We start from the raw sequence: 27,089 nt of genomic DNA, 5'->3' as shown, positions 1-27,089 counted from the left end.
TGTGGAAAATTCTGAAAGAGATGGGAATACCAGGTCACCTGACCTGCCTCTTGAGAAACCTGTATGTAGGTCAGGAAGCAACAGTTAGAACTGGACATGGAACAACAGACTGGTTCCAAATAGGAAAAGGAGTACGTCAAGGCTGTGTATTGTCACCCTGCTTATTAAACTTATATGCAGAGTACATCATGAGAAATGCTGGGCTGGAAGAAGCACAAAAAGGAATCAAGATTGCTGGGAGAAGTATCAGTAACCTCAGATATGCAGATGACACCACCCTTGTGGCAGAAAGTGAAGAAGAACTAAAGAACCTCTTGATGAAAGTGAAAGAGGAGAGTGAAAAAGTTGGCTTAAAGTTCAGCATTCAGAAAACTAAGATCATGGCATCCGGTCCCATCACTTCATGGCAGATAGATGGGGAAATAGTGGAAACAGTGGCTGACTTTATTTTTCTGGGCTGCAAAATCACTGCAGATGGTGATTGCAGCCATGAAATTAAAAGACGTTTACTCCTTGGAAGGAATGTTATGACCAACCTAGACAGCATATTAAAAAGCAGAGACATTACTTTACCAACAAAGGTCCATCTTGTCAAGGCTATGGTTTTTCCAGTGGTCATGTATGGATGTGAGAGTTGAACTATCAAGAAAGTTGAGCACAGAAGAACTAATGCTTTTGAACTGTGGTGTTGGAGAAGACACTTGAGAGTCCCTTGGACTGCAAGGAGATCCAACCAGTCCATCCTAAAGGAGATCAGTCCTGGGTGTTCATTGGAAGGACTGATGTTGAAGTTGAAACTCCAATACTTTGGCCACCTGATGTGAAGAGCTGACTCATTAGAAAAGACCCTGATGCTGGGAAAGATTGAGGGCAGGAGGAGAAGGGGACGACAGAGAATGAGATGGTTGGATGGCATCACCGACTCAATGGACATGGGTTTGGATGAACTCCAGGAGTTGGTGATGGACAGGGAGGCCTGGTGTGCTGCGGTTCATGGGGTCGCAAAGAGTCGGACACGACTGAGCGACTGAACTGAACTGAACTGAACACTGAACACAGTGCATCATTCACTGTGCTCAGTACTGGAAGCTCAGAAGTGAAAAAGCCACAGGTGATGCAGGAAAGGAGTTCACAGATTAGTAAGGGAGATCTTCATGTAATTAAGTAATTGCAATAGAGAGCAGTTTGTACTAACCAAACAGGGGACACATAACTCTAGCATTGCTTCAAGGAAGAGGGGCATCTGAGATAGGGTTAATAGGATGAATTTAAGAGTTCCACAGGCAGGCCCTTCTTTAATTTTCAATGAAGAAGGGTAACAGACTAATTTGTGCAATGGAAGAACTGTGCCTAAGACCAAATATTAGGAAGACTGACATAGGTTGCTTTTGCAGGCCAGATCATAGGACAACAAATTAGGAGGGATGGTTAATGTTAGAAGCAAATGAAGATACATAAAAAATAAAGAGGTCCTTCTCTTTTCCCTAAAGGTTATGTGCTCAATGAAAATGACACATTATGTTTTAATAGGCCAGATGAATTTATCCAACAGTTAAATGTCATCTGCAACTCTGACCATTTGCTAGAATGGTAAACTAAAATATTTCAGCCCAATAAAAATATCTGCAACATGCTTATGTTTGCTTTCTGGAGCATCTCTAATTGGGGCTGGTTAGAAGTTGGAATACTCCTGGTGAGCTGTACTGCCCAGGAGATTGCTCATGAACTTGTGTACTGGAGTGCTTTCGGGAAGACAGGAGCTAAATGTCAGCCTGACTCAGCAGTTCATCTCCATCCCAAGTTCACTTTTGACCTACCCTTTGGCAATATCACTTCAAAGACATCAAGGTGGAATTCCCACCTTCTGAGGCCCAATATCCCAAATCCTCTCTTTCATGCGTTTGTGTCCCTTATTGTAACCCCAACTCCCTCTCTCTTCCTCCTCCTCAAGCCTCCCTTCACCACCCCTAATCATCTGGAGAGGCAGCACATTTCTAGGTGGAAATTGAGGATCTCATTTCCAGCCAGTATTTCCCCCATTCTTCTCCTTGTCTCTTCCCATTTGCCCATTTTCTTCTCAGAATCCATTCTCCTGTAGGTTTATTATGTCAATTTTTATGTGTGGGCAGGAGAGAAACATTCTCACTGAATGGACGTAGTAGGGGGCCACCTTCAACAGAAGAGAAAAGAAGGTCATCATCATAGAATTTCAAAACTCAAACAGAAAAAAAGCCAAGATGGTGGTGTCACCCAAAACATCTTTTTTCCCCCTCAACAGTTCAGTGTTCAGATTCACCTCTTAGCAGGAGGAAACTAGCTCTACATGAGACACCATCACTGCCCATCGATATGCAGGACTCTGCCCTGTCCACAGACTCTGCTGTTTTGTAGAAACCTGCTCTGGCCTTTGACCCTGAGGCATAGCTGACAGAATCAACATTAGGCATCCGGCATAAACCCAGTCCATCCTTAGGCTGGAGAAGGAACTGGCAACCCACTCGAGTATTCTTGCCTGGAGAATTGAATGGAGAAAGAAGCCCTGCAGTCTATAGTCCATGGGGTCGCAAAGAATCGGATGTAACTGAGCATCCCTAGGCTAGCATGCCTAGTCATATACCTATGACTTGGATGCCTGGCTCAAAAAATTAGTATGAGAATCCCCATGTGGGAATTTAAAATTGAGAAACTGCTCAGTCCGACTGATATGAGGTAAACACTGAACCACAGGGAAATGAAGCTGTGAGAAAATAACAGAATGAAGTAGATCCATAGAGACATGAGTGAGCTTGAGGGAAAAGAGTGACTCCCTGTTCTGAGTGATTTTGTGGTTTCAATTTGAGTAAGTACAACACACCAATTTTCCTCCTCCTGTTTCTTGCAGTAGCCATGGATAGGTCTCTGTTGTTTGCAAAAGCCCTAAAACAACTAGAATACAATGCAAAAATCATTGACCCAGTAACTGATTGCTTGTTTTAGCCTGGAGACAGATTTGATAACTCCCCATCAAAACTTGCCAAAGATTCAAATTGAGTTACCAGAAACTGTAAGATTAGTCAGTCTGAATTATGCAAAATGTTAACCAAAAGTTACAGTGGCCTTTACTCTCCGAGTTTCCTCATCCACAGGCTAATCCTCAGTGAAAACACAGGAAAGATCTCTCCTCTGTGAAACTATCCTCTTCCTTCACATCCAATTATCCAGACAAGCCAGCTGTGCCTCTGTGTCCATCACTTATTCTAATTAACCCAAGAAAGCCATGGAGGCCTTGTACAGTGCTGTGTGTGCAACAGTAAATATCAGCCAATCATGATCAGGAGTCGGCATCTTCATCATCATTTCTGGTGAGAACATCAAGGTCTATTAGTTCCAAGTTGTGATTCTGGATCACCAGTCAGAATTCATGTTTTTATCACGGCTAATTCTGTTCTTTAATTCTCTCAATCACTTCTGTTCTAAACGATAAAGAATGGCAGGAGCTTTTAAGAGTGCAAGATCCTGAGAAGCTGGTTTATTTTCTACAAAGGTTTCCTTCCCCTCTTCCCATCACCCGTCTTTGTTTACAAGTAAATGCCTCTCTATTGCTTTCCCTCAGCGCAAATATTCACATGAAAAACATCTACATAATAAGTGAGTGGTGTCAGAATCTGAAGAAATGTGCTGTGTATCAATAGCAGCTTTAAGTTCCCATTATGGTTCAGGACACTCCAGTGACTCAAATGACCTTTCTGTTCAAGGATTTGCATCACTTCCTTTGTTCTAGCTTTGCACTATATGGAATTACAATAATGTGAGTAATTTTTCTTCTCCAAAAAAGAAACAACACTACAAAACACAGGAAATATATGAAAACATTTTTGACAATTGAGATAATCACATTTTAATCTGTTCAATGAAATACAGTAACATTACTTTTCTACCAGAAAATGCCTGTTAACTAAATCGTACTAAAGCTACTTTAGCGATAATTCAAAGAATAAATTTACTTATTAAACTGAGCCAGAAAAGTGGCATTTAATTGATAACTAATTACTATAGGAGGTGAGGAGGGAAAAGAAAAATTAAATATATGCTAACTTAGGGAAGTTATTTTACTCCAAAATTCTTCATGAGTGCTTAGTTACTTTAGTCGTGTCTGACTCTTTGCGACCCTATGAACTGTAGCCTGCCAAGCTCTTCTGTCCATGGGATTCTCCAGGCAAGAATACTGGAGGGTTGCCATGCCCTCCTCCAGAGGATATTTCCAACCCAGGAATTGAATCTGTGTCTCTTATGTTTCCTGCATTGGCAGGTGGTTCTTTACCAATAGTGCCATCTGGAAAGACCAAACTTCTTCTTAAGATGCGCCTAATAAATACTTTAAGACACATAAGCATGTATTGGATCTGATGTCCAGTCAGCAAAATGGTCCACCAGGGCAAGACCAGTAACCAGGGATAGTTCCAACTCCAGGCAGAAGGAAGAAGAATCATAGTGGGACCAGAGGCTCCAGCAAAAGGGATCAGGTTGATGGGTTCACCCCAGCATAAGACAGGCTGGTGTTTGCCCTGAAGGCTGGAACACCATGGTACCTAAGGTCTTGGCATGTTTCAAGGATTCTCTCACACAAGAGCTAGAGTTCAGTATTGAAGTCTTTAGTGGGGGATCCAGGCAGAAAATCAGCAAAAGGGGTCAAGATATAAATCAGTTAATGAAACCAGGGTACAACCTCAGCACATGAAATGAGCAAAGGTCATGACAGAGGAGGCCAACAGCAGAAATGATGAGGCTGACCCACTAACCTATTGACCAAAGGGTCCTTAAATTTCCTCTGCTAATAGCCAGACTGCTCTAAGAGCTTGGAACAGGACCAAGATAGCTGGTGAGAATGATAGACTTAAATTTCTGACTCACAATAACTACATGATAAACCGTATTATTGCTGTTGTTTATTGCGAAAGGATTAACTGAGAGAAGGTGGGTCACACTGGAAGGAGTCTAAGAACCTGAAAACTAGACCTGTCACATGGAGAGACATGTTTGGTAGTGAAAGTTTAGGGAGGTGGGTGGAATCTTTGGAAAGATGGTGGCAGGAACCAGTGGGAGATAAGGTTGAGAGGTATGAGGATGTGTGATGGGGTAGAGATAGACAGACCACAGGGTCCACAAGTCAGAACTGGTCAGAGGCAGGTCCCTAGGGGGCTGGATTACAGGGGCAGGAAGGACTCTAGTCCTCTACAGAGGGGATGGGGGATATCCAGAAGAATAAAATCAAGAGCTGTACAAAAAGGAACATTGACGTGGGTAGCAGTGGTCCCAAGAGCAAAACTGCAGAGGGAGGGAGGGTAAGGAGCCAAGAGTTTGTTTAAGCCATCACAGAAGTTCAGCATCTTAGTTATGGGGTTAAGGGATGCTGAGACCCAAAGCCAAGCATGTCATCCTACCCTCCCTCCTCTAAAATACAAGGAGAACAATGTCTGGACATAATTCTATGTGCATCCCTGCTCCCTCAATCAAAACGTTGGTGCATAGGAATTCAGCAAGTTGCAGTTCACTTGTACTGAAGCTTGTATTATTGTATTGTTGACCTGGGGTCTGTGTTTCCAACTGAGACACACAGAGTTAGGGTAACAACTACTTCCAGAATAGTGATAATCTATGTCCCTATCTTTCACATATTTTTCACACATTTTCCCTCTTCGAATCAGCTCTGGGAGGACTGAACAAGTCTGTGGGTGAATAGATGGAATTAACCCTTGTTTGTTATTCCAAAGAGCCAGGGGGGTTCCTTCCTTGAGCTGGGCCATTCCCAGGATCCCTGTTCAGACTCTTACTAAGCATGCCTCTTGCACATACAAGTTAAGGGCAAAGTTCTCCAAGGGCTGCATAATTATTTGGTGAGGAACTCTGCCAACAAATATCAAGCCCAGACTAAATGCGTGGCTGGAGACACTGGCCAGCTCATCTGTGATTCTGCTAGGTGGGGAAAGTTTTTGGGTTAGCCTCAAAGATGAAGGATAGAGGGATGGGCAGCTGCTGAGTTGAAACTTGTCTTCAGAAAGGAAGCCTTTGTTTCTCATTCTTCTTGATGTCCTCACTAATGGATGGGGTACCAGCCCCTGGTAGCATCAAACCTATGGCTGGCTAGTTGTGTCAACAGTCTCACTAAGTTATGTCTCTTTGTGACCCCATGGACTATAGCACACCAGGCCTATCTGTCCCTCACCATCTCCTGGAGTTTGTCCAAGTTCATGTCCATTGAATCAGTGATGCCACCCAACCATCTCATCCTCTGCTGCCCTCTTCTTTTTGCTTTCGATCTTTCCCAGCATCAGGGTTTTTCCAATGAGTTGTCAGCTCTTTGCATCAGATAGCCAAAGTATTAGAGCTTCAGCTTCAGCATCAGTCCTTCCAATGAGTATTTAGGGTTGATTTTCTTTAGGATTGACTGGTTTGATCTCCTTGCTGTCCAAGGGACTCTGGAGAGTCTTCTCTAGCACCACAATTTGAAAGCATCAATTCTTCAGCGTTCAGCCTGCTTTATGGTCTGGCTCTCACATCCATACATGACTACTGGAAAAACCATAGCTTTGACTATATGGACCTGTGTCAGCAAAGACATGTCTCTGCTTTTTAATATGCTGTCTAGGTTTGTCACAGCCTTCCTTCCAAGAAGTAAGCGTCTTCTAATATGGGGCAAAAAGCCAGATACACTCCATGCACTACTGTAGATTCTGCTGTCTCAGGCAGACTGGGATCCAATGAGTTGGTCCTAAGGCTTCTGCAGAGGACTATGGGACCAGGGACCCATCTCCAGGTCAGGCAGGCTATGATCCCAGGTTCTGGAGTTAGAGTTCAGAGGTAGCCACTACATAATACCTACAGCCATGATCCTTTCAGAGTGTTTTCACTCATTTCATTTAAACGTCAGCACAACAGAGGGTGACTGACAGCAGCATAACCCCAGTTTACAGGGAGGAATCCTGCATCCACAGCAGTTGTCCTCTAGCCCCCAGCTATACAGCTTTTAAGCAGAGAGGTTTGAAGACTTCTAGTCTAGGTCCTGCTTAATACCAACCTACCACTTTACTGCCTGGGGAAGGGTCTCTGGTAATACCATATTCAGCCAGTTATTTATCATTTGATCAACAAACATTTATTGCCTACCATTTAATAAGAGGTATTCTAAGAAATAATATTCAGGCCCTTTTCAGCTGAGGTCTCCTGTGAACTTTTTACAACCTTATGAAGAAAGTCATCCTTTACTTTTGAACCTGTTTCCAGTTTTCGGAAAACATTTTAATTTAAAATTTATTTTTTATTATCTTGATTGCAGTATAGTTGATTTACAATGTTTCACATGTACAGCAAAGTGATTCAGTTATATGTATATATATATGTATATATACATATGTATGTTTTTTTCAGATTCTTTTCCATTATAGGCTATTATAAGATATTGAATATAGTTTCCTGTGCTATACAGTAGGCGCTTACCACTGTTTATAGGTACACATATATTTGTGATTATTTATTTTACGTTTTTCTCCCCAGTTAGACTGCAGGTTCCATCAGGGTAGGTTTCATATTTGTTCACTTTATCTGTTTTATATAAGCAGGCACCTAACAGTAATTGCTTGTTGAATAAACAAAAGCCATGTTACACTTTACAGATGACAAAACTATACCCAAACTATATATACTTTACTTATATATATAACTATATACATAATATATATATAATATATTATATATATTAATATTGTATTATATATTATGTTATATATAATATATATTATATATAATAATATATAAACTATATACATTATATAAACTATAAACTAGATGACAAAACTATACCCAAACTATATATACTTTACTTATATATATAACTATATACATAATATATATACATATAATATATTATATTATATTATATTATATTATATTATATATATTATATTATATATAGTAATATATAAACTATATACATATAGTTTACATAAGTAAACTATACTTATGTGCCCAAGTTTACCTTGCTAACAAGGAGTAGATCTTTAAGTTGCCTGGAGCTTTCTAAGGGTAGCCTCTTTTTATCAAGGCCTCTCCCAAAGGGTTGTCAGAGCATTGTCGTCACAGTGACATAGGTCAAATCTATTCAGTCAGAGACATCATCAAGAATAAGCTGGTCATCTCTAGTTCCTAAATAATAATGTTACTAGTACCATTCCCTGATAGTTCAGTTGGTAAAGAATCCACCTGCAATGCAGGAGACCCTGGTTTGATTCCTGGGTTGGAAAGTCCTCTGGAGAAGGGATAGGCTACCCACTCCAGTATTCTTGGGCTTCCCTTGTGGCTCAGCTGGTAAAGAATCTGCCTGCAGTGCAGGAGACCTGGGTTCAATCCCTGGGTTGGAAAGATCCCCTAGAGAAGGGAAAGGCTACCCACTCCAGTATTCTGGCCTGGAGAATTCCATGGACTGTATAGTCCATGGGGTTGCAAAGAGTCTGACATGATTGAGTGACTTTCACTTTCACTACCATTATGTACACTCTATCCCTCATCGTAACAATGTTACCAGTGGAATCACATATGTCAAGGTCATCACAGTGGTCAGCACACTTCAATCTTCAACAACCTTGGGCAGCAGCAAAAAGATATTTTATTGGAAATTGAAACTTGTGAATTGCCCAAGATGATGTAACTGCAAAGAGGAACCAAAACTCAACTCCAGGTGGAATTTCACCTTGCAACATAAGAGTTTTAGAAGTTCTTAAAAATGGAAAAGATATTAAATGTATAAAGATGTTAGAAATGTGAATTCAGGAACTTCCCTGGCAGTCCAGTGGTCAAGACTTCGTCTTCCAATGGAGGGGGTGTGGGTTTGATCCCTGGTTGGGAAGCTAAGATCTCACATGCCTCAGTGCAAAAATAAAAACATATAATAGAAGGAATATTATAAACAAGTTGAAAAAGACTTTAAAACAGTCTACTTCCACAGGTTTCCCGAGTGGTTCAGTGGTAAAGAATCTACCTGCCAATGCAGGAGACATGGATTCAATCCCTGATCTGGGAGGATCTCACATGCTTCAGAGCAACAAAGCCCATGTGCCACAACTATTGAGCCTGTGCTCTAGAGCCTGTGAGCCACAGCTACTGAAACCCTCCTGTCCTAGAGCCCCATGCTCCACAAGAGAAGCCACTGCAATGAGAAGCCCATGTACCACAACTAGGGAGTAACCCCTGCTTGCCACAACTAAGAAAAGCCCCAGCAGCAACGAAGACCCAACAGCCAAAAACAAAAATAAATAAATAAAAATGTAAAAAAAGGACAATGCTATGAAAATGAAAAACAAAGTAAAGAGATGGGACTGCTTTAAAAGAAAAAAAAAAGAAAGGTCCACATCCAAAAAAAAAGGAAATGTGAATTCAAATCTAAACACCCATACGCAACCAGTTCAAATGGTAAGCTTAATGGTAGAGATTCTTGAAATACTCATTCAGAAGATCAGAAGGATGAAGAGGACTTATACAAAGAGTATTATTTTTTGTTTCAGTTGAATATGACAAGTCACTCCAAAGTGAGGTAGAAAAAAGGCCAGGGCCCATACTGTTGTTTAGTTACTAAGTTGTGTCCAACTCTTTGCGACCCTTGGACAGGAGTCCACCAGCCTCTTCTGTCCATGGCATTTTCAGGCAAGAATACTGGAGTGGGTTGCCATCATACTTGCCTTTTTGGTAGCACAAGCTTTAGTGGACTGGCCCAGCCACAACTGAGGCTCAAGCTCAACAGATGTTTCTAATGTTACTTTCCCAACCTCCTGGCAGATCTCCGGCAGAGTCAGCACAGGGGACCAATATACAAGAGCCCTGAATCCCAATCCCAGGCACAGTCTCAGTGTCTGGGTAGGTCCCAGGTAGCAAGGCCACAGTCAAAGGGACAGAGGTCTCCAGTTTCCAGGGAGAGAAAGTAGCAAGACAAAAGTGCAGCCTCAATCCTTAGGGGCTTGAATGACTGCTCTCTAGAAAGATGGAAAGCAGACAACCACAGAGAGGAAAGGGACTGATCAATCACTGATAGAAGAGCTCCTCCTGAATGGTACTGCTAGGCACTTTAATATGTAAATAGATCAAATCAACATAACAAACTTATAGTGTGATCAAAACTACTCCAGTGTACACAGATGATGAAATTGAAGGCTCAACTTGCTCAAGGGCACACAGCTAATAAGCAGTGGAACCACAATTTGAATCCATAGCTGTCCTCTTCCACCCCTCAAGGCACTTGGAAAGGAGAAGGCACAGCTCAAGGAACGTCACAGGAGTTGGTCTGCTTCTTGAGTCAGTTTTAAGGCATGTGTCTCTACATGCCAGGCTCCGTGTGCCAGGTGATCATACTGGGATGAAGATGACTGATATACCTAAAACAATTAGGCACCTCAAGTGATAATGGATTTGGGGAGTGGAGCAAGCTAAAGGTACAGTTGGGCAGATCAGGGGGGAGCAAGGGACAGTAGGATCAGCAGATACGAAGCAGATGTCAAGAAAGCATGAAAATGCACAGGGCTCTAATGTGGCCCTTTCAACAAGAGGTGTGTTTTCTGAATACCTGCCATCCTAGGCTATAATATACCATCATACTTTGGTTTACAAATGAACATATCATGTCTAAATGTATAGAAACACTCTATAGCATTTATGTGAGGGAGTCCTTGATATCTGAAAATGCTTATTCACTGACAGAAGCCCAAGACTTTCCAACTAATTTTTTCACTATATTTCCAATGTTTGCTTTTCTTCTCTTCCTCTCCATCTCATGCACTCTGCTACATTTAGATGAGTGGCCTTACCTTCCTGTTAGGTAATGAAAGGAGTGCCTGAGACCAAGCTGCCCGTTTGCTCAATGAGTCAAGTGCCTTTGACACAGGCCAAAATTCTATAGTTGCTGCAAACAGTGAAGAATGTCAAAAAACCACAGTGATGGTATTTTTTTCATGTTGGTCTCCTAGATAAGTAGATTTCAATGACAATGATCCACAGTAAGAAATACATTTTACATTGGGATCCACAACACACAAGGGAACATGTATACGTGCATGTGTGAGAAAAGAAGACAAAAGTTACATAAAACAATACCTGCCTGTCTTATGCACACACTCTGATATTTCTATCAGAAATATTAATTCTAGTTCCTTGCAAAAAACAAACAAAAGGGGTAATGATACACTAGGTTGACTTTATGATCCCCTTATGAGTTGAAACTTATAATTTGACATCACTATCGAGGTCCAGGAAATGAGGACAAATCCATGGTGTTACAGAAACTCCCCAACTAGAGAAGGGTAGGAAAGGTCCAGGAACTGCACAAGTTCCTTCTCTTCTGTTGAAAGTTCCAGAGAACAGTAAAACCAAGAGGAAAGAAGGTGATCATAGACTTGGAAAAGCCCAGTGAAAAAGCAGAATTAAAAAAATATTTCTCCTGGCTAGTGGTCCACCAAAACAAAGTGACTCAAGATTCCCTCTAATCATTTTTTTCTAAAGGGAATTGAATGGTCTTTTTTCTAAAAAAAAAAAAAAAAAAAAAAAAGTATTATTTATTTATATGTTTACTTATTTATTTTTGGCTGCACTGGGTCATCGTTGCTGTGCATGGGCTTTCTCTAGCAGTGGCGAACCGGGGGACTCTCTAGTTGTGGCAAGCAGCGTGTGGGCTTCTCATTGAGGTGGCTTCTCTTGTTGCAGAGCATGGGCTCAGTAGTTGTGACCCACTGGTTTAGTCGCCTCTTGGCATGTGGGATCCTCCCAGATCCCAGGGATTAAACCTGTGTCCCCTGCACCGGCAGGCAGATTCTTAACCATTGGACCACCATAGAAGTCCTTTCCTCTAATCATTTTTGATGCCCCACATTACTACGAAGTATTATTTACAGAGAAGGCATTGTTAGAAAACTGATTTTAACCAAACCTGACTCAGAATGTGTTAATTTATCCAAACCTGATTCAGAATGGGTGTGGGGCTGTGTGTGTTTGTGTGTGTGTGTTTTAAACAGGCCAAGGGACAGTAGCTGTTACATTTTTGGAATTTCCAGTCATTAGGCTGACCTCAGGGCAGGCGAGGGTACGTGTTTCACTCAGCGAACGTGTATCGAATCATAATTGAGCCCTTAGCCAGCTGAGGCCAGTGGGCTGTATCTTGTATATTTTTCTGCTTTTACTTTCCAGAAAATGTTGTAACTTAAATCCCTATCATTTCTCCCCCTCACCAAGAAGCTTCTCTCTGGGGTCCAGTTTAGCAGCAATATTAATCCTCAGTTTCTTTCAAACCACTCAGAGGCTGCAGTTATCCAGTTGAGTGCTCACAAAGAAAAATGCAGACATGAACATGACAATCACACTATCCGTTTTTCCTCATGTAATTATAGTTCCAAGATGCACATTTCTAAGCCCTTTCCCTACAAACACACAATTTCTCCAGTCACAGCCACAAACTGTTTGCCTCTATCATTAATATCTCTTAGCAAAATATTCAAAGCACTCCTTTTTGGGGGGCGGGTGGAGGGGACAAAAGAGCATGTGTGAGGGAGCACACTTCACTCTGAGTACTAGGCTGCTCAGCTGTGAAAAGGGGGTTACCATGGGAAAAAAAAACACCTCACACTTTTTCCCTGTAGTTACAGACTACCTCATTACTCACAATGCACTTTCTCAGAATGAACTACAACCTATACATTGGTCAAAGCGTCTCCTATTTAGTGGACACCATCAACAACAAATAGTGCTGAAATGAATTACTTGAGGAAGAAAACTAAATTTCCTTTGGGCATTCTTTCATAAAAGCTGGATTTCTACCCATTTAGTATGGCAGAAGTGGGAAAAAATGATGAAAGCAGTGATTTTCAAGGTCCCTGTAGGTCTTTTGGCAGTGGTCTGAGAATGACTTGAACTAACATTATGACTGTTTTAGCACATTCTGGGGCTCTTTGAACAACAGCAACAAAATGCTGTTCTGAGTTTCAGTTTTCTTTCCAAGAGGACCCACAGCCAAATCCTGACCCTGGGCCCTGAGGTCTCCTGGGGTCCATGAAGATCTCAGCTTCCAGCTGGGTGCCGCAGGTGGGAAGATGCAGGAGCACAGCCTCTCCTAATGCAAGGGGCTAGTGATGCTGCCTGCTAATCAACTCTCCAAAAAGTGAAAAAAGATGCAAGTTCAGATGGAAACTATTCTTTCTCATCTTAGTCAATGTAACTATCCCTGGTTTAGAATGTCATCAGAGAAGGGGAGGTAGAATCAGCTCCCAGCAAAGAGTCAAGTAAACAGTCTTCTTCCTCCTGATGTTCCCCAATTATGATTTCTGTTGTTGATGTTGGATGGACAGAATACAAATAGCCAGGATACCATTCCGGTAAGGATTCAACCCAAGCAAGTGGAAATCAGTGTGCTTCGATATGTATAGAGAAGCGTTTGGGAGTCTGGCCATGATTCCCAGAACCCAGGGGCCAAAAGACATGACCCTCTAGAATTTCTATAAAAGGCTGACTGGTACAATCTGGTTGAAAGGCCATATAGTGGGGTTTTATACTTTTTTCTTAGCATGACTCAGAGTAAGAAACACATTTTATGTTCCTAATTAATATACACATGAACATGAATGTATAAAGGGAAAGGTTTCATGAAAAAATATTGACCCTAGGTTGCCATGTACTCTGACATTTTCTACTGATTCTATTATAAGAAAAATAAAAGAGCTGGACATGACCCACTAAATTGATTTCATGACCCCATGATAGTAGATGGATAGCAGCAATTTGAAGACACACACACACACACACACACACACACATACACACACACACTGTCCTAAGAGCCTTGTCTTGAGGCTGTGCTCTGTTCAGAGTTAAACTGCTTATACATTTGGAGAAGCTTGGGGAAGCTTGGAGACTAAGGGGAGCCTATAGCTTTAGAGATGCATAGTAACAGAGCAACAGAGAAAAGTGAAGAATTCAGTGCCCTTTTTAACTGTGGTCATTCCCTCTCCCAACAGTGCATTTTTTGGAGAAAGGGGGGCCAGAAAGCCAGGACCCTTGATAAAGGACTAAAATGGCACACAGGAGAATATGAAAGCAAGAGCAAAAATGGTTCGAGTGCCTCAAAATAAAGAACTAGATTTAAACTTCTCCACATAAAACTCTTGAATTGGAAAATACATCTATATGACAAACATGAGTGAAGCCAAGCTTTAGTTACTCTCTTTCCCTGTAAAATGGAAGTTCCCTTTTGATTAAAAAAAAAAATTAAGATTAAAATAGATGTATTTTTCTTCTATTTTTACCTTGTAACTGCACCAAGATTATTTAACTAACTTCAATTTTTTGGACTCACTTCAAGCTAAAAATGTGTAAGTTTATCACAAGCATATTTCCAAGTTAAAAAAAATTATGTCAATATCTTACTTGTCAACAGTCTTAATTTTTACACAGCTTATTATAGAAGGGCTACATCTAAATGAGTATCTTGCTTTTTTGGTGTTTACTTAGAAAAATAACTATGCATTTTTTTGGAAGACAAAAGGTAAAATCTGGAAAATGAAGCTGAAATTTCATCACCAAATGGAAATTAGTACATACGCATGGGGGGTTTATAAGAAAGAAGCGCTATGGGCAAGTCAAGACGTTTAGTTATAAGAGAAAACACACCTCACAGGACATACCTTGTATCCAATTCTCTCCATTTTTTTTGGCTACTGACTCACATTCACCACAGAAACATCAGCTGGTAGACACAGATGACAGTGATGTGTGATGAGAGAAATCATGTGGAATGATTTCTAAGAATCTTATGATCTTTCAGCGGCTTTTATTTGAAGTTTTCTGTGGGAAACATTTCTTATCAAATGTGCTATATAAAAGGTTAAATAAGCAGAGATTTTGACATAGAGTTAGAAAATTCACCTTCATCTCTTAATGGGTTATCATTAGCAAGGCATGAGTTTAAATGATTGGTTAATTAAGTAGAACAAGTTTAATGTTTTCAGTTGAAAAAAGTTTTCAGTTTATTCATCAAACCCCAATCCCATCTCACAAATATAAATTATTATAATCGCCCCATCCCCCATCCCTTCTCCACCCTCTACTCTCCACCCTAATACACTCTGAGTTCCAAAAGGAAAGTGTAGCATCTCCAAGCTGGAAAGAATATTAGATCTTATTATCACTACAAAAAGCAAAACCAGCATGCCCCAACACCTAGGACAGTGTTGTATTCTGACTTTGCTGTTGTCTGCAGCTTCTACAAAATTCAACCTATGATTATAAATGCATGCTCAGTTTTGGGTACACTTGATTTATATTAGTGTGAGATTCAATGGTGTCTACTGCCAAGATGGAAAGATTTGTGAATAAAAACACATTTCAACAGCAAACAGGAAAGAGTTCTCTCTTACTGCCATTGACATGGGTAATATTATATACCTATATGTGGCAGATGCCAGGTTTGCTTTATGTATCCTAATGTGCAAATTTTGGGCCAAAGGGGAAAAAGCACAACTTAGCCAAATGACATTCTAGCAACCTCAAGAAATGAACCTCAGATTTGGAGTGGACTTTAGTCCATTCGAGAGTAAGACTATATAGTTCCCAAACTGTGCTATTCAGGAATCCTGGAAGGAATGCCAGACCCTGATGGAGAACAAGGTAGAAGAAAAGATGGGAGGACAAGTTAGAAATGCAGTGTGTCAGACAGCCAAACCTCTCTGGGCCCCAAACAGGAAACATGATTAAGGAGTAGTTCTCCTGGTGAACTTAGAATTGGGAATCAAAATTTTCAATCTGAGGGGGCACAGGCAGGCTTTTCTCAATCCTGCATCCTTTTCAACATTAGTGAAACTAATTTCCACTGTGCCATCACCCTCATCCTATCCCACAGTGCTCTCTGTCTCTGAAGACTGCCTCTCTCTGCCTTGCTCTGGTTGCTGCTAACTCAATAATCACATCTGAGAAGCCCTGGTATGGGTCAGACCCACCTCCTGGACGTTCCTTAGCACCAAAACCCTATTCTCCAAGTGTCTGCCACTGGTCTGCCTCCCTAGCTGGACTGTGAGGTCCTGGTAGGCAACAGTGGTATCTAATTCACCTACATCTCCACAGCATCAAACACTGAGTCTGGTGTGTAGTAGACAGTTGTTGAATGCACAAACATACATGAGCGATCCAACTATTATGCCTTCAGCTTCAAAATCACAGTCATTTTTAACACAGTCATGGCACTCATCATTACTGCTATAAATAAATAATAAAATTTCAATATTTCTTTTTTTTAACTTTTTATTTTATACTGGAGTATAGCCACTTAACACTGTTGAGATAGCTTCAGATGCTCAGCAGAGTGACTCATACATATAGTATCCATTCTCCCCCAATCTCCCCTCCCATCCAGGCTGCCAGATAACATTGAACAGAGTTCTCTGTGCCATTTAGAAACATTTTATCCATTTTAAATATAGCAGAGTATCTGTGTTTATCTCAAACTCCCTAACTATCAGCTCCCCTGACTCTTCCTGGTAAACATAAGTTTGTTGTTTAAGTCTGTGAGTCTGTTTCTGAAGAAAACTTCTCAAAGTTTTCCATGGAAAACTTCCATATTTCTTAAACAAAATAAGGACAGAGAACTCAAGGCAAACACATTTTTAATGAAGTCAAAGATTTACTTACACATATTCAAGTCAAGCAAAATACTGATGTGCTTACTCATCTCTATCAGAATGACAACTTATACCATAAGCCCATCTAGCTATGAAAGCAGGCTAAAAGTTGTATTCCCTTTAATTTGCTATGATAAACTAATTCAGGTTTGTCCCCATTGATTTGGTGGGCAAAATTTAACCCACCCTGTACTAATTCGTACTTCTGTCTTCATAGTCTGCTATGCTCACTTCTCTGGTCATATAAACACGATGAATCTAAACACATATTCCTTCTATGTGATTCTACCCCTCCACCAGCACTCAGTTTTAGGAAGGCAATGTACATTATTACATTGTTTGATGATGACATAGTAAACTAGGATGGTGTTACATGCACACATTTTTAAATGGGATTTGTTGTTTGAGATTACTCTGCCCATTTGGATGAGAAGTGCCTGTTTATGAAATGTGCCTGAGGACTCTGACAGATTTAATGCCTAATATCAGTTTAGGGAAAGCAGTGAAAGCCAACTTCAAAGGTCAGGGGAGCATTCTGATGGAACATCAGGGATTTTCTTACAGTAAATAAAGATTCATCTATCACATGGGGTGAACAATGCACTGCAGTCTGTATAAGGTATAAATGAAGCCTCTTCTCATTAAGATTTCAGCTATTTTACCTTCAATTATGGTACCTCTTGATTAGGAGAATGAACTCTATCACATGTCCAGATCTCCAGTCAGGAAGCTGGGCTTTCTGAAGTGGTTATAGACTTTAACAGCAAATGCTGTCAAGTAAATAATAACCATCACTCATTTTCTAAACACACATCTCCAAATTTAGATTGAGTTTCATGAATCATTTATTTATGATGCAAAGATAGTAGAAGGTAAATCTGTTCAAAAGTCTTAAGTAGATTTTTCTGTGTTGTGGTTTACATTAATGGACCAGATACCTCATTTTGAAGAAATCTGAGCTCAGTGAGAATTCAAAAACATGCAAAAGCAATTTCACAGCATATCTGAATTATAAGGGATCTATCTCTGCCTTCTTAGTTTTATGATTCTAAGGATCTCTGCAGAAAGCTCATTTTCAGCTAATAGTATCTAATAGATATCACTCCCTACTCATCATTACGTTCTTTCTTTTCAAGGCTTTCAAGATCAACTGCACGGGAGTAGATTACATTATTAGATGCATCTAAGTTTCCAAGAAACAGTTCAATTTCCAAAAGCTTATTGCCAAGGCCACGTAAAAGAGTCTGAAAAGAAACACCCTGAAAGGGAGCAGTTGTTCTAACCAGTTTGAGGTGACAATTTATCAAGAACCGTTAATCTGCTGCCATGTGAGGCACCTCCAGCTCATTCACTTTCTAGCTTGGTAAGAGTCTGGGTAATTTCTAATTATGGCTTAGGGCAGTTTTCTCACCTGAAGTTAAACGGAAGTTTGAGGAAATGTGTGCATTTTAAAAAGCAATCAACCAGTCTGCTGGTAAATAAAGCACAATTATTCATGAACTGTGCCCAAGCAATTTGAGGGTTTCATATAAATGAATTATTTTTTTAACTAAAATGAAAAAAAATTTAGTTTTTTAGGAGGAAGAGAGGTAAAATGATTCACTTAGTTAATGTCCAAGTTATATTGTACATTGTTAGTGTATAAAATGAAACTCAGGTAGCAGTTTTATATTGATTTAATGATCCGTTAAACTCGACAACTGGCCATAAGCCCTTCAAGCAAAAATGATCATACTTTCATGAGAAGTTCAATTCTGCCACTAATTAGCTCTGTGTGACTTTGGATCAGTTACTTAACCTTGGTTACCCAAGACTCAGTCCCCTTATCTTTTAAACAGAACTAATATTAATAATAATGCTGAGGCTTCCCTGTTGGCTCAGTGGTAGAGAATCTGCCTGCCACTGCAGGAGACACAGGTTTGATCCCTGGGTCGGAAAGAACCCCTGGAGAAGGAAATAGCAACCCACTCCAGTACTCTGGCCTGGGAAATTCCACAGACAGAGGAGCCTGGTGAGCTATAAGTCTGTGGGGTTGCAAGGAGTCGGACATGACTTAGCAACCAAACAACAAAAATAATAACATTATATTTTGCTATTCACACACACACACACACACACACAACTTGGTTGGTTATTAGACACGATCTTAATGCTCACCTTGCCTTTGGAAATAATATAATTATGCTTTTTCCTAACCAAATAAGAAGCCAGGACCAAAATGCTGCTGCTGCTAAGTCGCTTCAGTCGTGTCCGACTCTGTGTGACCCCATAGACAGCAGCCCCCCATCCCTGGGATTCTCCAGGCAAGAACACTGGAGTGGGTTGCCATTTCCTTCTCCAATGCAGGAAAGTGAAATGTGAAAGTGAAGTTGCTCAGCCGTGTCCGACTCCTAGCGACCCCATGGACTGCAGCCTACCAGGCTTCTCCGTGCATGGGATTTTCCAGGCAAGAGTACTAGAGTGGGTTGCCATTACCTTCTCCCAGAACCCAAATATGTAGATGCAAAGAGCTAACTGCCCTAATAGAACAGAAATTACTATGCAAGTATGTATTGCTTACCTTTTCCATTTATACCTTCCTGTCCGCCACCCCCCAGCCCACCCCCACCCCTGGCCTTCATGTTTATTTCTACATTGGAGATCTATTATCTTGTGCTAAGCATTGCCTTCTTCCTAAAGAGGTCCCCAGTAATGCAAAGGTTCTAGCTAGGGATAACTAAAGCCATTATCACTTTGTGAGAATGAGTTTGCATGGCTTTTCTCCTAGACAGAATACTTTATATATTAATACTTAGTACCTGGTAAAATATAAAATGGCTCTGAGAGAGGGGTGAAAGGGCACAGGATATATTTCACAATTTTTCTTGAATAAACTTTGTCAGGTAATCATTTACTAAGTACTTAAAACCTTCTGGAAAAAAATTACAGAAAATGGCATTAGTATTTGCCTCAGGAGGAGAAGTGGGTAGTAAGGTACAAGGGTGAGGTGAGGGGGAAAGACTTACCTTTACTATGCTTCCTTTTGTACCTTTTGAATTTGGTACTGCAGGCAAGTATAATAGAAATTTTTATTTTTTTAAAAATCCAGTCATCACACTCTGTCACTTGCCTTATTTCAGCTTTTTGATATCTGTTTACTCAACTTCTGATATTTATAATTGACCTTTTCCCCCTCTAAAATGTAATCTGGATTCATTTAAAATATGACTGGCTTTTCAAAGCTAATTTATTTGTCTTCAAAGTATTCAACATATGAAGGCATTCATTCCTGAAGACATGGAGTTATAAGGCAAGTAATATTATAAGCTGACTCTCTCTATATACAGTTTTCTTCACTAAAACTTATGCTTGCTACAGACATGGTCTGTGTTTTACTAATATTTGGAGGCCCCTTTCTGGCAAATACTGAGCGTGCACAGAAGGGATACTTTCTTGAGTTTGGTTCTCAGTCCTTTCTTCCAAGGAAGAAAAGTCATTCAATATAACATGATGTTTTGATTAAGAAGAAACTTCAGCATTTTAATAAAAACAAAACAACAACAAGAGACAAAAGCATTAAAAGAGAGAGGAAGAGGAAAAACAGTTACCTAGAGTTGCAATGAAACTTTTGGGACTCTACTGACTGGAAATGCTTAAAAAACACCATATGCCATAATAAGGGAGAGCAAAGGTTGACTTAAAATCATAGACACATTTTTTTTTCAACAAAATATTTGCCACATGACTATTGTGTACAAGGTCCGCAGGATAAAATGTTGAACAATGCAGATATGATCTTTGCCCTCACAACTTTCATAATAGTGAGGGGGCTATAGAAAGATACACAGATAATTATCATATGTTACAATAAATATAACAGGGCATACAGAGGTGTTCATAAAAGAAGAACCAATCCTATGCTTGAGAAAGTGAGATCTAACATCCCAACACTTGGAACTAAAGCTTTAGAGTCTGGTAAATCTGAGTTCAAATCCTGGTTTCATTGGTTAACTTGGGTCCCAAAATAACTGCAGATGGTGACTGCAGTCATGGAATTAAAAGACACTTGCTCCTTGGAAGAAAGCTATGAGAAACGTAGACAGCATATTAAAAAGCAGAGACATTACTTTGTCAACAAAGGTCCATCTAGTCAAAGCTATGGTTTTTCCGGTAGTCATGTATGGATGTGAGAGGTGGACCATAAAGAAGGCAGAGCATCAAAGAACTGATGCTTTTGAACTGTGGTGTTGGAGAAAACTAGTGAGAGTCCCTTGGGCTGCAGGGAGATCAAACCAGTCAATTCTAAAGGAAATCAATCCTGAATATTCATTGGAAGGACTGATGCTAAAGCTTGAACCTCCAATACTTTGGCCACCTGATGCAAAGAGCCAACTTATTGGACAAGATCCTAATGCTAGGAAAGATTGAAGGCAGGAAGAGAAAAGGGTGACAGAGGATGAGATGGTTGGATGGCATCACTGACTCAATGGACATGAATTTGAGGAAGCACAGGAGATGGTGAAGGACAGAGAAGCCTGGTGTGCTGCAGTCCATGGGGTCACAAAGAAAGTCAGACACAACTGAGTGACTGAACAACAACAATAACTCTCTCAGTTCAGTTTAGTCGCTCAGTCGTTTCTGACTCTTCACGACCCCATGAACCGCAGCACGCCAGGCCTCCCTGTCCATCACCAACTCCCGAGTTTACCTAAATCCATGTCCATTGAGTCAGTGATGCCATCCAACCATCTCATCCTCCGTTGTCCCCTTCTCCTCCTGCCCTCAATCTTTCCCAACATCAGGGTCTTTTCCAATGAGTCAGCTCTTTGCAACAGGTGGCCAAAGTATTGGAGTTTCAGCTTCAGCATCAGTCCTTCCAATGAACACCCAGGACTGGTCTCCTTTAGGATGCACTGGTTGGATCTCCTTGCCATCCAAGGGACTCCCAAGAGTCTTCTCCAACACCACACTTCAAAAGCATCAATTCTTCTGCACTCAACTTTCTTTATAGTCCAACTCTCACATCCATACATGACTATTGGGAAAAACCACAGCCTTGACTAGACAGACCTTTGTTGACAAAGCAATGGTCCTGCTTTTTAATATGCTGTCTAGGTTGGTCAAAACTTTCCTTCCAAGGAGTAAGGAAATTTCATGGCTGCAATCACCATCTGCAGTGATTTTGGAGCCCAGAAAAATAAAGTCAGCCACTGTTTCCACTGTTTCCCCATCTATTTCCCATGAAGTGATGGGACCAGATGCCATGATCTTAATTTTCTGAATGTTGAGCTTAAAGCCAACTTTTTCACTCTCCTCTCTCACTTTCATCAAGAGGCTCTTTAGTTCCTCTTCACTTTCTGCCATAAGGGTGGTGTCATCTGCATATCTGAGGTTATTGATATTTCTCCCGGCAATCTTGATTCCACCTTGTGCTTCCTCCAGCCCAGCATTTCTCATGATGTACTCTGCATATAAGTTAAATAAGCAGGGTGACAATATACAGCCTTGTTGAACTCCTTTCCCGATTTGGAACCAGTCTGTTGTTCCATGTCCAGTTCTAACTGTTGCTTCCTGACCTGCATACAGGTTTCTCAATAGGCAGGTCAGGTGGCCTGGTATCCGCATCTCTTTCAGAATTTTCCACAGTTTATTGTGATCCACACAGTCAAAGGCTTTGGCATAGACAATAAAGCAGAAATAGATGTTTTTCTGGAACTCTCTTGCTGTTTTGATGATCCATCAGATGTTGTAATATGATCTCTGGTTCCTCTGCCTTTTCTAAAATCAGCTTGAACATCTGGAAGTTCAAGGTTCATGTACTGTTGAAGCCTGGTTTGGAGAATTTTAAGCATCAGTTTACTAGCATGTGAGATGAGTGCAATTGTGTGGTAGTTTGAACATTCTTTGGCATTGCCTTTCTTTGGGACTGGAATGAAAACTGACCTTTTCCAGTCCTATGGCCACTGCTGAGTTTTCCAAATTTGCTGGCATATTGAGTACAGCACTTTCACAGCATCATCTTTCAGGATTTGAAATAGCTCAACTGGAATTCCATCACCTCCACTAGCTTTGTTTATAGTGATGCTTTCTATGCCCCACTTGACTTCACATTCCAGGATGTCTGGCTCTAGGTGAGTGATCACACCATCATGATTATTGGGTCATGAAGACTTTTTTTGTATAGTTCCTCTGTGTATTCTTGCCACCTCTTCTTAATATCTTCTTCTTCTGTTAGGTCCCTATCATTTCAGTCCTTTATTGAGCCCATCTTTGCATGAAAAGTTCCCTTGGTATCTCTAATTTTCTTGAAGAGATCTCTAGTCTTTCCCATTCTACTGTTTTCCTCTATTTCTTTGCACTGATCACTGAGGAAGGCTTTCTTATCTCTCCTTGCTATTCTCTGGAACTCTGCATTTAAATGGGTATATCTTTCCTTTTCTCCTTTGCTTTTTGCTTCCCTTCTTTTCACAGCTCTTTGTAAGGCCTCCTCAGACAGCCATTTTGCTTTTTTGCATTTCTTTTTCTTGGGGATGGTCTTGATTCCTATCTCCTGTACAATGTCACGAACCTCCATCCATAGTTCATCAGGCACTCTATCTATCAGATCTAGTCCCTTAAATCTATTTCTCACTTCCACTGTATAATCATAAGGGATTTGATTTAGGTCATATCTGAATGGTCTAGTGGTTTTCCCTACTTTCTTCAATTTAAGTCTGAATTTGGCAATAAGGAGTTCATGATCTGAGCCACAGTCAGCTCCCAGGTTTGTTTTTGCTGACTGTATAGAGCTTCTCCATGTTTGGCTGCAAAGAATATAATCAATTTGATTTTGGTGTTTACCATCTGGTGATGTCCATGTGTAGAGTCTTCTCTTGTGTTGTTGGAAGAGGGTGTTTGCTATGACAAGTGTGATCTCTTGGCAGAACTCTATTAACCTTTGCCCTGCTTCATTCTGTACTCCAAGGCCACATTTGCCTGTTACTCCAGGTGTTTCTTGACTTCCTACTTTTGCGTTCCAGTCCCCTATAATGAAAATGACATCTTTTTTGGATGTTAGTTCTATAACGTCTTGTAGGTCTTCATAGAACTCTTCAACTTCAGCTTCTTCACCATTACTGGTCAGGGCATAGACTTGGATTACCATGATATTGAATGGTTTGCCTTGGAAACGAACAGAGATCACTCTGTTGTTTTTGAGATTGCATCCAAGTACTGCATTTTGGACTCTTTTGTTGACTGTGATGGCTACTCCATTTCTTCTAAGGGATTCCTGCCCACAGTAGTAGGTATAATGGCCATCTGAGTTAAATTCACCCATTCCAGTTCAGCTTAGTTTGCTGATTCCTAGAATGTTGATGTTCACTCTTTCCATATCATGTTTGATCACTTCCAATTTGCCTTGATTCATGAACCTAACATTCCAGGTTCCTATGCAATATTGCACTTTACAGCATCAAACCTTGCTTCCATCACCAGTTCCATCTACAACTGGGTGTTGTTTTTGCTTTGGCTCCATCCCGTCATTCTTTCTGGAGTTATTTCTCCACTGATCTCCAGTAGCATATTGTGCACCTACCAACCTGGGGAGTTCATCTTTCAGTGTCCTATCTTTTTGCCTTTTCATACTGTTATGGGGTTCTCAAGGCAAGAATACTGAGTGGGTTGCCTTGGGCAATTTATTTAATCTCACTAAGACTCAGTGTCATCAACTTTTAAACACAAATAATGATAACAATGAGCAGAAGAGTTGATGTGAACATTCAATGAAATGCATGTCATAAATCCAGCACAATGTCTGGCAAATGGCAAGCACCCAGTAACAATTAGCTAATAATATTAATGGTAACAGTAAGCTGAGAACTGACACTTGAGTCGGAAAAGCCAGATAAAATGCAGGAGAGGAAGGAGAAATAATGTCCTGGGTGAAGGAGGAATGTATGCCCAAAAAGCAATAGCATGGTGACTCAGAAAAAGAAGCTGGCTTGAGCCAAGGGTTGAGAGGCATGTGGGGTGGGGTCAGAGACGCAGCTAAAGCTGAAAAGGCAAGGAGAGCCCAGAGCAATGGGTTTATCAAGCTCAGTGGAGGCCCTTCTAGAATTTTAATCAGAAGAGGAACAGGATCAGATTTGAGTTTTAGAAAGACCAACTTGGCTACAGTGCAGAAAATGGAATGAGTAGTAAGAGACAGGAAACAAGGAGATCAGTTTAAATCAGAGATTTTAATAATATTAAAATAACGCTTTGGCTGTTGTGGAATTTCAGTTAGGGAGATTAGTGTTAAATGAAATATTTATATATAATAATTCAAGAGGGCCTTGAAGTAATTATTATCAGCTTACTGATATTAGCTAATTGTTTAGCTGTTAGCTGCTTAGTTGCTAAGTCATATCCAACTCTTTTGTGACTCCATGGACTGTAGCCTCCTGTAGGGTCCTCTGTCCATGGAATTTTCCAGGTGATAATGCTGGAGTGGGTTACATGTTTCTTCTCAAGGGGATCTTCCTGACCCAGGGATCGAACCATGTCTCTTGCTTGGCAGGTGGATTCTTTAACATTGAACCACCTGGGAAGCTAACTAGTATTTTATTAATTCATTTGTCCATTCACTCAGCAAGCATTTATTAACTTCAATGTAGGCAGCAAACTAATAGAGATTTCAAAGAGATCTCCGAAGCACCCCACCCAACGTGACTGCCTGAATTCCTTTCTCTGGTTGGAAGGTCTGTTACCCTGGGGATCTGATCAGAGGCAATGGCAAAGGCAAAGGTGATGTGGGGAGGGGCCACACACCAGCAGAAAACTCAACCTGGGAGGCAGTGCTACAGAGCAGATTAGGATGGAACCTAAGGCATGAAGACAACTCCCCTTCACCCTGGGATGGGGACATGTCACTATAATTGCATCAGTGTACAGTAGACTTCTTATTGCTCAAGGAGCAAATCTTCCATGACCCACTGGGAAGTGAATAAAAACACTTCATGAAATGTCCTGCCCTCTATATTTCAGATGGATTAATAAATTTATTACCACAATTCTATGAAATAGGTATGATTATGCCCACTTTGCAGATAAGAAAACTGAGGCAAGAGATAGTCCCCAAGGTCACAGGATTACATTCAGTCTGATGTTCTTATCTATTACACTACGCAGCCTCTGGCAGTGGGCCACAGATCACTGCCCACTTTAGCATCAGGAAGGCCAAAATTTGAAAGGTTTTATTACAGGAATAAAATGAAATGGATGATTAAATATACTCACAGTCTCTTAACAGGAAATTGGACCAGCCTCAACAAATGAGTGCCATTTTGAAAGGGTTTTTAAAAATCTACCTTACTCTTTTAAACAAACCACAGTTTTGCCATATGGCCTAGGACACATCAGAAAGTGTTCAAATGTGGTTACGTGCTTATCAGTTTAAAACGGAGCAAGTCATCTCACAGACTCAAAGATGCAGAGGCATGGCAAAGGAGATAAAAGAGCTAAGAGAATGCGACCTGTTACTCTTGGTTTTCTGCTAAGGCAGGGTGGGGAAGAAAAAAAAAAAAGCTGATAATCTCAGTGAGAAATAAACCAAATATGCTTTTTCTCTCAGGTCAAGCAAAGTTCTATCATCCATCCGTGCAGTGAAGCAGGTGGAGAATAAGCACATTTTAAACTATGAGCTCCGTGAGACACTTCCAATGTGAATCAAATAAAGACAAAATAGGGAGAAAAAAAAAATCCCTAACCTCCGTATAAGAAAGAAACCGGCAGCTTCTTGCAATGCCACTTGATGCCAATAGCAACCTAGAGTCTTGAGCCCCAGCTCTTAGCAGGCAATGAGAAGAATCCCAGGCCAGATGGCATTTTAAAATCCAATCTCACTCTATTTGTCTCTCCCCACTAACCTATCTTGTGTTTAAAGCAGTCACTGCCATTTTCACAAACTGCAATATTTAAAGTAGTTTAAAGCAATCACTGCCATTTTCACAAACTGCAATATTTTAAATATATTCAAAGTTTAAAATATTTTAAACCATCCTTTGAGAAAACAAAAAGCTCTAATTACTATGAGTTTTAAAGTAGAGAGAATAAAAATTATGGAATTTGTGAAACCATTTCCAATTAGACACACACACACATATACACACCCAACACCCTACACTGAATACAGCTTTTCCAACCCAGACACCACCGCTCAGCAACAAGCCAGTCTTACATTCATTCACTTGTTAGTCCCCTTCTGCGGGACTCTCTCCACCACTGAAAAGTAACTTGGGACACCGTAGATCTATGGGAACCGACACCCCGTTCCTTCGTCTGGACAGCCCTGCTCCCAGCTCCTGGCAGGACTTGGGGGTTCAGGGTCACCAACCCGCCCTCAGAGCCCCTCGCCCAGCCTCCACCCGCCCGCCTGGAAGGGCACCTCTCCCAGCCCCCAGCTCCCTGGGAAACGGG

At 40.8% G+C, this 27,089-nt stretch overlaps 1 protein-coding gene across 3 annotated transcripts in view; it reads right to left on the bottom strand.

Moving 5' to 3' along the window:
- The window catches only part of DDAH1 (dimethylarginine dimethylaminohydrolase 1), a 147,591-nt gene that overhangs the window by 119,348 nt on the left and 1,154 nt on the right, over positions 1–27,089 (bottom strand). The gene's annotated exons all lie outside the window — the stretch shown is intronic.

The sequence above is a fragment of the Cervus canadensis genome, chromosome 2, assembly GCF_019320065.1.
Source record: "Cervus canadensis isolate Bull #8, Minnesota chromosome 2, ASM1932006v1, whole genome shotgun sequence".
NCBI lineage: Eukaryota > Metazoa > Chordata > Mammalia > Artiodactyla > Cervidae > Cervus > Cervus canadensis.
Note: the sequence above shows the minus strand (reverse complement) of the source record. Positions and strands in the feature narration are given on the sequence as shown.